Raw genomic sequence first — 12,026 nt, 5'->3', positions numbered from 1 at the left:
TTGAAGAATAGAAAATAAGGGAGTGTTTGGTGGGGGGATTGAAGAATAGAAGATAATGGTGCGTTTGATTATGAGTAGAAAATGAGAAGAGAGTGAGTAGGAAATTAGGAGATAGAGATGAGAAAGAGTGTGAAAATAGAGAAATGAATGAAAAATAGAATAGATTTGATATACGAAAAGAAATATGAAAGAAGCTCCTCAAAATGTTTAAAATATCTCTTGAATTATCGAATTCAAAGTGTTTTTTTTTAAGAGTTTTGATTTTAATCTGAGTTGGTCCAAAAAGAAGTAAGTTTTTTATTCTAGAATTTGGACTGAGTCCATAAATAACAATATCAAAATCTGTTTTGGGATAATCAAAATAGTCTTACATTACGTGAGAATCGAGAATAAAGATAGTTTATATACAATATTCATACGCCTCAATCCCACGAGACACTTCTTTAAAGGACAAAGCCATGGGGTTGTCACACTCAAATTGGAAAATACCTTATAGTTGTAGTGGCACCTTGTAGTTGTAGTGGCGCAGACTAGAGATCGACTAGAACAATGATGCTAGAAAGAGGGGTCGGGCCTACATGTTTGCACCATGCCCCCTAGCCTCGACTGATGGAAAATTGTTTTGGGGGCTGTCCAAAATAGTCTCACATTGTTTGGAAATAGAGACTAAGACTAGTTTGTATACAACACCCGACGAAACGCCTTTTTTAAAGGAAAAGTCACGAGAGTTCTTACTTCAAAAATAGACAATACCTCGTAACTGTAGTGACACGGACTTAAGGTCGACATAAACACATAACATAGCCCAAACCTTTACTATTTTCTCATTCATCGGTCTTAATATAACACCTTCCACATTTCTAAAAATTTGGAAAGGTTCACACATACAATTTTGAAAAAACAAAGGGACTGAAAACATGTTTCCTATTAATCAAACTGCACTATAGTTTTTCATGTCTCCATGCCAATTTTCCATACTTCATTTGGTTTGATCTCTCTACCATAATTAGATTTGATATCTTTTTACTTTGACATTCATCTTGCTTTAACGTATTTTGAGATATGATACCGATACAAAAGGTAAGTATATTTGGGAAAAACTTTGGCAATAACTACTTTGGTTATGATTGTTTCGATCGGTCACAATTACTTTGAAATAATTTATAAGATATTTCAAAAAATAAGTACACCTCTTTAGAACTTAAATGACGATGTTTCATCTAAAATATCATATAAGCAAATGCAATTGAGCATATAATCTCAATAAAAGTAACACTGATAAACTCAAGCAATAATAAATGGTATTTGATGGTTTTATAAGTAGAGTCCTTCACCAAAACAATTAGAAAAATGCTATGCAATTTATGAAACTCATATGAACCCGAAAATATCTTTGACAGTCTTAGAATCAACATTCAATCTATTGTTATACACATGTTTATCTTCAACCAAACATTTCACTTGGTGTTGCATTTCTAATCTTGTATCCATGAGAGATTGTTTAAATTCGTGATGTGCATTGTAAATTTGCATGATAGTACTTGCGCTACGACCATTTCTTTTCTTCAACGTCATCAGAATAATTTTGAAGGGACCATATTACCTATCATCTCACGAACAAGATTTTTTTTCTTCCAATTTTAGAGGTTTTACATATTTATGACCTTCAATGATTCAATCAACTTATCAACTTATGATTGTGTTCTCTATGCACTATTCTATGATTCCATATATCATTGTTAAAAAGCATAGTCATTTAATCTAAATGCTCATTCTCATTTCAAGAATGTTAAAAAGCATGATCTGATTTTGGAATAACAATAGTAAATCCTAATTTCTCAGCTTCACTTCGAATCCTTGTAAAAATTTATCTTGTAAAGTAAATTTTTTATCAGTCGTGGGCCACAGATGACATTATGACAATCAATACAGTACATAACTTTTTTTTTTTTATAGAAAACAATCTCATTCATTAGATGAAAAAGAGAGAGTACAAACATAGAAAAATAAAATGTGTTAGGGCATTTCCCATCCACACATTAACAACATCACTAATAATTAAGACTAACAAGCTATGGACATTAAAAAGCTTTGAGAGAATAGAAACCAAAAGGAAGGTACCAAACCAAAACTTTAATCCAATCAACCAAGCAAAGTTCTTCCACAAGAGACATGTGAGTTTTGGAACTCCAATCTTTAAATCTATCCAATTACGGATCATATCTTTAGCTTTGACACTAGCTTTATCACGCTCAAATCGATTATTCGGGTTCACAATATTGATTAATCTCACAACTTGTGAATGAAACAATTGTTGACTGAAAAGAGGAGTTTGATTTACCACATCCCTAGTAAGATTCTTACTCCAAAACACATTTTTTCCATCCAAGCTTCTTTGAGGCAATTCATCAAATACCTTGAGCACAAACTTAAAACAACCTAAGCCTAATAATAACACACCCAACAAAACAAACCAAACAAGAAAAAATAGAACCCACAACCAAACAAGTACAATAAAATAAACTATTACATGAAAACACACACATAAAATCCGGGCTTCCTTATCTTCCGGTGGTGGCGGCTCCGGTGGGGGTCGTTTTCCATGTTGATTCCACTCTAGGCTATTGGTTGGTGGAGGTGATTTTAGAGTTGCAAACGGTTGATGGTTGATGGTGAAGAGGAGGAGGAGTTTGATGGAGGTTGGAGGAAGAAGCATGTATGAATCTAACATGAGTGAGAGTTTCAAAGGAATGAAAAGAGAGGAGGGAAAATTTACAATGGGGGAGGAACCTCCATTGAAGAGGAGATGACCACCATAATGGTGGTGAATAACTTCCATGAAGGAGGAGGAGCCCCTACAAGAGGGGAGGTGACACCCTTAATACAGTACATAACTAAATGTACAACATGAGGTGTAATTCTAGTTTCTGAATCTACATATCATCCTCAACTTTTGATTTCGCATCAATGAAAGAATCACAACATAAGACAATGGAAACAACTTAAAAAACAATATGCATGAGCAAACATAATGTTAGAATTTTAGAATTTTAATGTGTAATTTTATTTGTTCAAATTTTAGAATCCAGACCAAAATTTCGAACGTGTGTTTAGATTCTATAATCTAAACAATACTAATTCAAGAGTATTTCGTGAGATTTGAATGAAAATGCTATAAAATATAATGAGAGAAATTTTAGAGCCACGTTAACAAAAATGATATATGTGGGACTCCTTTGTAATTTAATTGCTATTTGCAAATAAAATTTCTTGTAAATGAATATTTTGGTGAGGTTTGTAGCAATGATGGGAAATATGGTGAGTACAAGTGTTTAATAATTAATTCTAAATATATTACTATATAGACGGTTGGGTTATGAAATCCAAATAATTAGATTCTAAATACTAGAGGCTATATTAAAAAATAAGAAACCATTTCACGAAAATAGATCCTCCAATTTTGTGTTCACTAACTTTCTCTAATTTTAGGCATTTTTCTTAAGAGATATGAAAAAAGATTAATAAAGAGAGGAAAAACCAAATGAGATAGATTGTAATGTTATATCATTTACAATGGACATGTTGAATAATTTATTAAGTTGTTGAATGAGTGTAATAGGGTGTTGAATTGGGTATTGAAAATGAGATGAATTAAATTGTGTTGAATAAATTCAACATTTTGAATAAGAGAAAGTGGAGGCCACAAAAAACACTTGACAAAATATTATTGGTTGTTGTAAGTTATTATATTTTTATATTATCATAATCATTTGGAGTCAATTATTTTATAGTAAATTATTTTTTTTAATTTTACCAAAATTTATCATATTTTTTTCTCTATAAATAGAGACTAGTTTCATTAAATTTGGACACTGAAAAAAATCAACTTTCTTCTCTCTAATTTTTCTATATTTCGTATTTATTACTTGCAAGGAAAAAAACTTAAAAGAATATAAAATTAGAAAAATAAAATTAAAATAAATTATTAAATTAGAAAAAATTAAAATAAATTTTTTAACTCTTAATTATTTTAATTTAATTTCAATTGATAATTATTATTAATATATAATCACAAAAATAAAAACATAAAAAAAATGAAATAAAAGTGATGGGGTAGGGTGTTGAATTTAGAAACCATTGTTGATAATTTTAGAGAGAGATAGTGGAAAAATCGGGGTGTAGTTCCTGCAAAAAATTTAGAGAATATGGCTTCGTATTTCGAGTTTGTGATGGTGTGTAAGACAACCTTTTTATCCATGTTTTGCATTATAGCCTAGGAAAAATATAAATTATTCGACCTATTAGAAGTAAGGCTTAAATGCACTTTTGGTCCCCCTATATTGGTATTTTTAACATTTTAGTCCCCAAACTAAAAAAGCCAACTATTAGGTCCCCCAATTTTAAATAACGTGAATTTTTTATGGTCCCTGATCACTTGGCAGGTTTTTTAATGACATGGCACCTTAAAATTTGTCCAGTCACTTGCCACCTCATTAAAATCAATTAACTATTCATTTTTAATATGAAATCTAATGTTTATTTTTCAGAAACATTTTAATTAACATTTTAATGAACATTTTAATTAACATTTTAATAATTAAAAAATTCAAATTTTTCAAAAAAATTTACATTTTAGTATCATTAATCTCATTTTAAATAAAAGTTATAACTTTATTATTATTTATTATTGTAAAATTCTTTTTCCTATTCATCACGTTAATTTTAAATAGAAATAATATTTTATATTATTATTATTATTATTATTATTATTATTATTATGAGAAAAGGGGTGATGCACTGACAGTGTAAAATATTTTTACACTGTCAACCAATCACCATCCATGTATCCAATTAAATCATTTTTTTATTTAAAAAAACTTAATGACATGGCACATTTATGATTTTCTATTGGATGACAGTGTAAAACTATTTTACACTGTCAGTGCACTACCTTTTAACTCTATTATTATTATTATCAAACCATCTTAAATCTTAAAAAAATTATATTTTTTCTAATACAGATTAAAAACCCAGAATTATTTTTGTTGTATATATGGATGAAGCAGACTGATTTTCCAATTCTTCTGTAGAAACACCAATACAGATTAAACCCAGACTTGAAAATCAACACAGATTAAAAACCCACTTGGTGGTAACAATCACCTTCTCACTTCTCAGTAACACAGTTTCATCCTCCAAAACACTAAAACCTCTTCAACCCATTCACCATCATCAGAAAAACACAGTGCTCACAGATCTGGAAAAAAACACCACCAATCATCACCCCCACAAACTAAAATTAAAATCCTTCCCAGATTTGAAGAAACCCAAATTAAAACTCTTGAACCCTAAACCCAAATCCCTTTCTCTCGTTTTTCATTGAATCGCAATAAGCAATAAACACGAAATTAGCAAATTAAGAAGAAATTGATTTAAGATTACTTACGAACGGAGGCCTAGGGCGACGGTGGAAGCACGGCGGCGCGGGGAGAAAGGGGGGTACGATTAGGTTTTTTGCGTTTACTTGTTTTTCAGTTTTCAGAGTACATAGACTATTTCTGCATTTACTTGGTTTTTTATTCAATACACACACGTTTTCTTTTACTGGTTTTCAAGTCTGGGTTTAATTTGTATTGCTGTTTATACAGAAGAATTGGAAAATCAGTCTGCTTCATCCATATATCCAACAAAAATAATTCTGGGTTTTTAATCTATATTAGAAAAAATATAATTTTTTTAAGATTTAAGATGATTTGATAATAATAATAATAATAATAATAATAATAATATAAAATATTATTTCTATTTAAAATTAACGTGATGAATAGGAAAAAGAATTTTACAATAATAAATAATAATAAAGTTATAACTTTTATTTAAAATGAGATTAATGATACTAAAATGTAAATTTTTTTGAAAAATTTGAATTTTTTAATTATTAAAATGTTAATTAAAATGTTCATTAAAATGTTTCTGAAAAATAAACATTAGATTTCATATTAAAAATGAATAGTTAATTGATTTTAATGAGGTGGCAAGTGACTGGACAAATTTTAAGGTGCCATGTCATTAAAAAATCTGCCAAGTGATCAGGGACCATAAAAAATTCACGTTATTTAAAATTGGGGGACCTAATAGTTGGCTTTTTTAGTTTGGGGACTAAAATGTTAAAAATATCAATATAGGGGGACCAAAAGTGCATTTAAGCCTAGAAGTAATAATTCATGTAAAGTTAGAGAACTGAAGAGTAGAACCGAAGACACGCCAAGTAGAAAAAACAAAAAAGTAAAGGAGGATGAGCTTTCCTTGAGTTCAATAAAATTGCAATAGACAAAAGTAAGGATATAAGTAATAGAATAAGAGTTATAATATGAAAATTTCTTTGGCCACCTCCCTATGGGGGTCACCCTCAGCGAAAATACCAAAATACCCCTGCTTCGGAAATGAACTTCCGAAGCGCTTTTTTTTTTGAAAAAATTGACTTATTTCGGAAGTTCATTTCCGAAAACATTATTTCGGAAGTTCACTTCCGAAATACTGCGATTTCTGCAGATTTATCAAAACACTCCCCCTCCCCCAATCATTTACCCTAAATCAAAACAAAAAGTGGCAAAGGCGAAAATTTGTGCAAACAGAATTCCAAAGCTGCATCAAGGCTCCAATCACACTGCTAAACAACATTCAAAAGCCCTCAATCCTAACACTTTGTAAGTTTTGAAATTTTTAGATCTATTATTCAAATGCATGTTATTTAGGGTTTTAATTGCATAAATGATATATGGTTAGGTTGTTAGTAGTATTTAGGTTGTTTAGAAGCATTTTGATTTGGTTTGAAGTTTGGTTTAGGGGTCTGCCATGGAAGTTGCAGAAAAGTCCATCGCAGGGGTGTTTCGGAAGTTCATTTCCGAAAACACCTCCCTCCCAGTTTTCGGAAATGAACTTCCGAATTGTATCAGAAGTTCAAATTTTTTTGTTTTTTATTTTGTCTCGCATATTAATCGATTTCAACTGTATACAGGAACATGTCAGACAACCAACAAGCACGCAGGACTGCGTCTTCTAAAGAGGGCGCTAAGGGAAGAAAGGGTTCTTCAAAGAAGGAGGTGAAAGAGGTGAAGGAGGTGAAGGAGAAGAAGAAGCTTTTGACTGGTTCTGCTTCTCGTCCCCTGGGAGTCCATGGCTCGGACGTGCAGGCTCAGCCTTCAGGCGTGATCAACGCTGATGGTTCTGATACTGAGTGGGATGAAGATTGGTATAATTATCTTCATTCGGAGGAGTTCGCTTGTCGAGAAGAATAACGTGTTTTTATTTTGTTTGATGTGTATTTTGTAACGCTCGTCGGGCAGAATAACATGTTTTTGTTTTGTTTGACGTGTTTTGTTTTGTTCGGATTTCGGATTGTATCGCACAATGTTTTTGTATTGGATTTATCATGTTAATAAAAATACGTACTACTGTAAGTAACAAATGACGGAGGAGGTGTAACCGGGGTCGGAACATATGACGGAGGAGGTGGATGTTCGGAGGAAGAAGAACCGGAGGTACGTCCACCGCGAGACAAAGGAGTCAATCATTGTAAGCTATAGTTTATCATTATCATCTGGGGACGTCATTTCTAAAAAATCAAGATTAAAAATAATAAGATTTTTTTCCCAATTTTTTGTAATGACGTCCCCTGATGATAATGATAAATTATAGCTTACATTGATTGGCTCCTTTGTCTCGCGGTGGACGTACCTCCGGTTCTTCTTCCTCCGGACATCCACCTCCTCCGTCATATGTTCCGGCCCCGTTTACACCTCCTCTGTCATTTGTTACTTACAGTAGTACACCTTTTGAAATTTGGAAGCCTTTTTTTCTCCCCACCACTCTCTCATCCCCACCTACCCGTGTTCAACAATATGTAACTTTAATTTTATGTAATATTATCGTTGTAATCTTCACCCGATTAAATAAAGCGAATTGTTGTTGTTTTTCATTTTATTCTGTCCAGACATATTTTCGGAGGTTCATTTCCGAATTCTCCAAGGGGGGTGCGTTCGGAGATGAACTTCCAAAACACCACATTTTCTGAAAATGTAACTTTATTTCGGAGATGCATCTCCGAAACCAATATTTTATATTAAAAAAAACACGTTTTCGGAAGTTTATTTCTGAAAACACCTTTTTTTCAAAAAAAAGTACCGTTTCGGAAATGAACTTCCGAAACAAGGGGTAATGTTGTAAATTCACCAGGGGTGGGCAAGAAGGTTAGAAGGTGGGTGAAGAAAAAACCTATAATATTTGGACAAAGAATTCAACACTCTAATATAGCATCTCAAATGCAAAAATTTATTTGAATTTTTGGAGTTATTTTTTGTGAGCTTAGATCATCACATTACATTTAAATCATTTATAAATAATTTTAGTCAATTTTATTTACAATGAGAAATACATTAATATGAAATAATCTCTGTCCAAAATCATTAATTATTTTGTAAAACAAATTATTTCAAATTATAATTAACATTACAATTTTATTAAATATCACTTTTTTTATTTTTCTTTTTCATTCTATATTTTTCCTTTATTAAAAAATGTTTATTTTCTCATCACATTTTTTTTATTTTTATCACCATTTTTAAAAAATTTCAATTGAAATATAAATTAAAATTTCATAACAACTAGTAACAAACCCGTGCATACGCACGGGTTCTGTTTGGTTATGCCAATTTGGATACATCATTTATTTTAAATAAAAATGTTAAAAAAAATAATTTGATAAATAATTGATTATTTCATATATAAAAATATTTAGATCAATAATATATTTTTTCCCGTATACGATTTTTGGATTAAAAGTTTTTAATCATAAATGTCATTTCTCGTATATAAAAATATTTAAATCAATAATAGATTTTTTCCCGTATACATACTTCATTTTTGTTTAGGTATCATTTACAAAAATATTTGGATCAATAGTAAATTTCATATATAAAAAATATTTAGATCAATAATAAATTTTTTCCCGTATACCATTTTTAAATAAAAAATATTTGGGTCATAAAAACCATATTTCGTAAATAATAGATTTTTTCCGTACACAAATATTAATTTTGTTTAGGTATCATTTACAAAAATATTTGGATCAATATTAAATTTTCTTATATTAAAATATTTAGATCAATAATATATTTTTTCCTGTATACCATTTTTGGATAAAAAATATTTGATCATAAATACAATTTCTCTTATATAAAAATATTTAGGTCAATAGTAGATTTTTTCCCGTATAAAGACTTCAATTTTGTTTAGGTATCATTTACAAAAATAAGGGTATTTTGGATTTTTTCACAACCATTATTTTAATATAAGAGTTGTATTATTTTAATAATAAAATTAAGAACTTGATGGTACAAAGACCAAAAAACCACAATTTTAATGTGGTGACAAAAAATCAAATAAGGGCATTTTAGACTTTTCCACAACCATTAATTTTCTTATATTATAAATTTCTTTTGATTGCAACAGACTGGGGACACTAAAGAGCCATGGACATGTCCTTTGAGATTGCCCTTATACAAAAATGTGTTATGCATTTAGTGAAGGAGGTCGAGAATAACAATCATGTGTAAAATAATGTTAGAAACCTAAACTCGTAGATCAAACATGTTATGTGGTATCACGTGTATAACAATGGGATTACACTGAGTTGTGATGATACTTACAAGAAAATTATGTCTACGGTAGGGTGTGGAGGCTTATTAAGGGATTTACCCGAAAAAATGGGCGAGGGGCTATGTGTTGTGAATTGGTTTCTATGATGCTTTTATTGTAGAAATGTGAGGGGCTATGTGTTGTGAATTGGTTTCTATGATGCTTTTATTGTAGAAATGTGGACGATGTTGCATAGGAAGAAGCTAACTTGTCAAGAGAAAATTCCAAATCTAGTGGTTGAGAGTGACTAAAATTTTGAATAAATATGGTCATCCAAGATGTTGGGAAAGACCACAATTTATCAACTTTAGTTTGTAGAATTAAAAAGATGGCACAACAAGATTGACATATCAAGTTCATCTATTTTTGACATGAAGAAAATCAATGTGCGAATTGGCTACGTAACTATAACCTTATTTTGATTAACGACGAACTCTTCGTTCTTTCAAATCTAACGAAAGAATTGAAAATTATATTAACTAACGATGTATATGGGTGTCATTTCCTAAACTTGTTAGACTTTTTCCTTGTTTGTTTTCTTCAGACCTTTAGGCCTTTTTTTATATTGAAATTTTTTGTAAGTTTTCTCATACAAAGTTAATTCTGTTTTTATTTTATTTCATGTAAAATGGTCAAAATATTGTGTAATTTTATAGAAAGTGAAATGAATAAATGGCTTTTAAACAATGAGAAATACATTAATATGAATTAATCTATGTCCAAAATAAATTATTTTATAAAACAAACTATTTTAAATTATAACTAACATCATATTTTTTTTATTAAATATTAATGTTTATTTTTTCATCATGTTCAACTATCATTTTTTTAATTGTTTAATAGGTTAGATTTTATGTGTCTCATTCTTTTTATTCTATAATTTGCCTTTACTAAAAAATATTTATGTTCTCATCACTTTTTTTTATTATTTATTATCATATTTTTCAAAATAAATAAATCTTTTATTCAATGGTATTTTATAAAAAAAAAAATTGCTTATTGGAACGGGTGTGGAGACACTGAAGAGCCCTTGTTTCACGTGCTTTGATATTGCCCTTATACAAACATGGATTATGCATTTGATGAAGGAGGTCGAGAATTCCATTCATTTGTAAAACAACGTTAGGAACTTGAACTCTAGATCAAATATGTTTGTTGCACTACTACGGAAAATACAAATAATGACGGTTACGAAACACATATAATGACGGTAGCACATCCATTGTTAGGTAGTGTGTGATTGTATGTATACTGATTACCACAATGGGCGTGTGACTGTTAGAAAAGATAGGATAAGTATTTCTAGTATCGTCTCCTCAGGAATTAATGCGATATTATCGCCGTTCTACAGCTTAGTGTATTTTGAGTTAAGTTTTGGGTGACAGTTTGATGACATGAAATGTAAATAGCATGCAAAGTAAGCAAAGACAATAAAATAGGGTTTGAAAATGATTTGAGAAAACTGTGTCAAGATTAGTGTTCGTTAGTTTGCTTCATATGTACTCTAACAACCATATATATGAACCTATTAATGATTAATACAACCATGTATCCTCTCGATACCGTTTATCTATAAAGCAATATCGTGATTATCATCATATTAACCGTCAGATGATCTCTCATGCCGACAATCAACGTGATAATCTTAAAAGCTTGATACATGTGGTTATCAACTCACAAATCTATCTCTAGAGTTTGTTTATTGATAGATGAATATCTTTTAGATCTAGCTTTGAAACATATCTCTCAATAGTGATCCAAAACAACAAATGAAACATAAACAACAAGATATTCACCACAACATTATCTAAGTGACGATCTCTCAGACACCTAAACAACACATGAGAAATCCGAGCTTCCCGTAAATGTCGATCTCTCAGACAAACACGACCACTAAGACGCATTAAACACTGACACTAAGTGATTATCAACCTAATCCATCTCTGCAATTAAGTTAATAGAAAATCATCCTAGATAAGCATTAGAGTCCTACATCTCTATAGCAACTCAAACACATAGCCACAAAGCAATAATCTAAGACAATAATCCATAAAAATATGAAAGCAAGCTTTATATAAGATAATAGTCAACAAATATACATGAGATCAAAGTATATACATAACAAAACTCACCAAAGAAACTACAAAGAGAAGAAATGGAGAAAAACCCAAAAATCTCCCAGTTTGTCGGCTCCGATTGATGAAGGATTCAACCCCGGATCATCCATTTGACAGCTCCATTGTGTTTTCTAGCATCATTCCACTCAAAAAATGCTATTGGATGGATTGGAGCTCTAAAATATCCAACCATCCCTAAAAAAATGATTTCCA

This window comes from Vicia villosa, unplaced genomic scaffold (assembly GCF_029867415.1).
Source record: "Vicia villosa cultivar HV-30 ecotype Madison, WI unplaced genomic scaffold, Vvil1.0 ctg.001067F_1_1, whole genome shotgun sequence".
NCBI lineage: Eukaryota > Viridiplantae > Streptophyta > Magnoliopsida > Fabales > Fabaceae > Vicia > Vicia villosa.
This window is presented reverse-complemented; position numbering follows the sequence as displayed.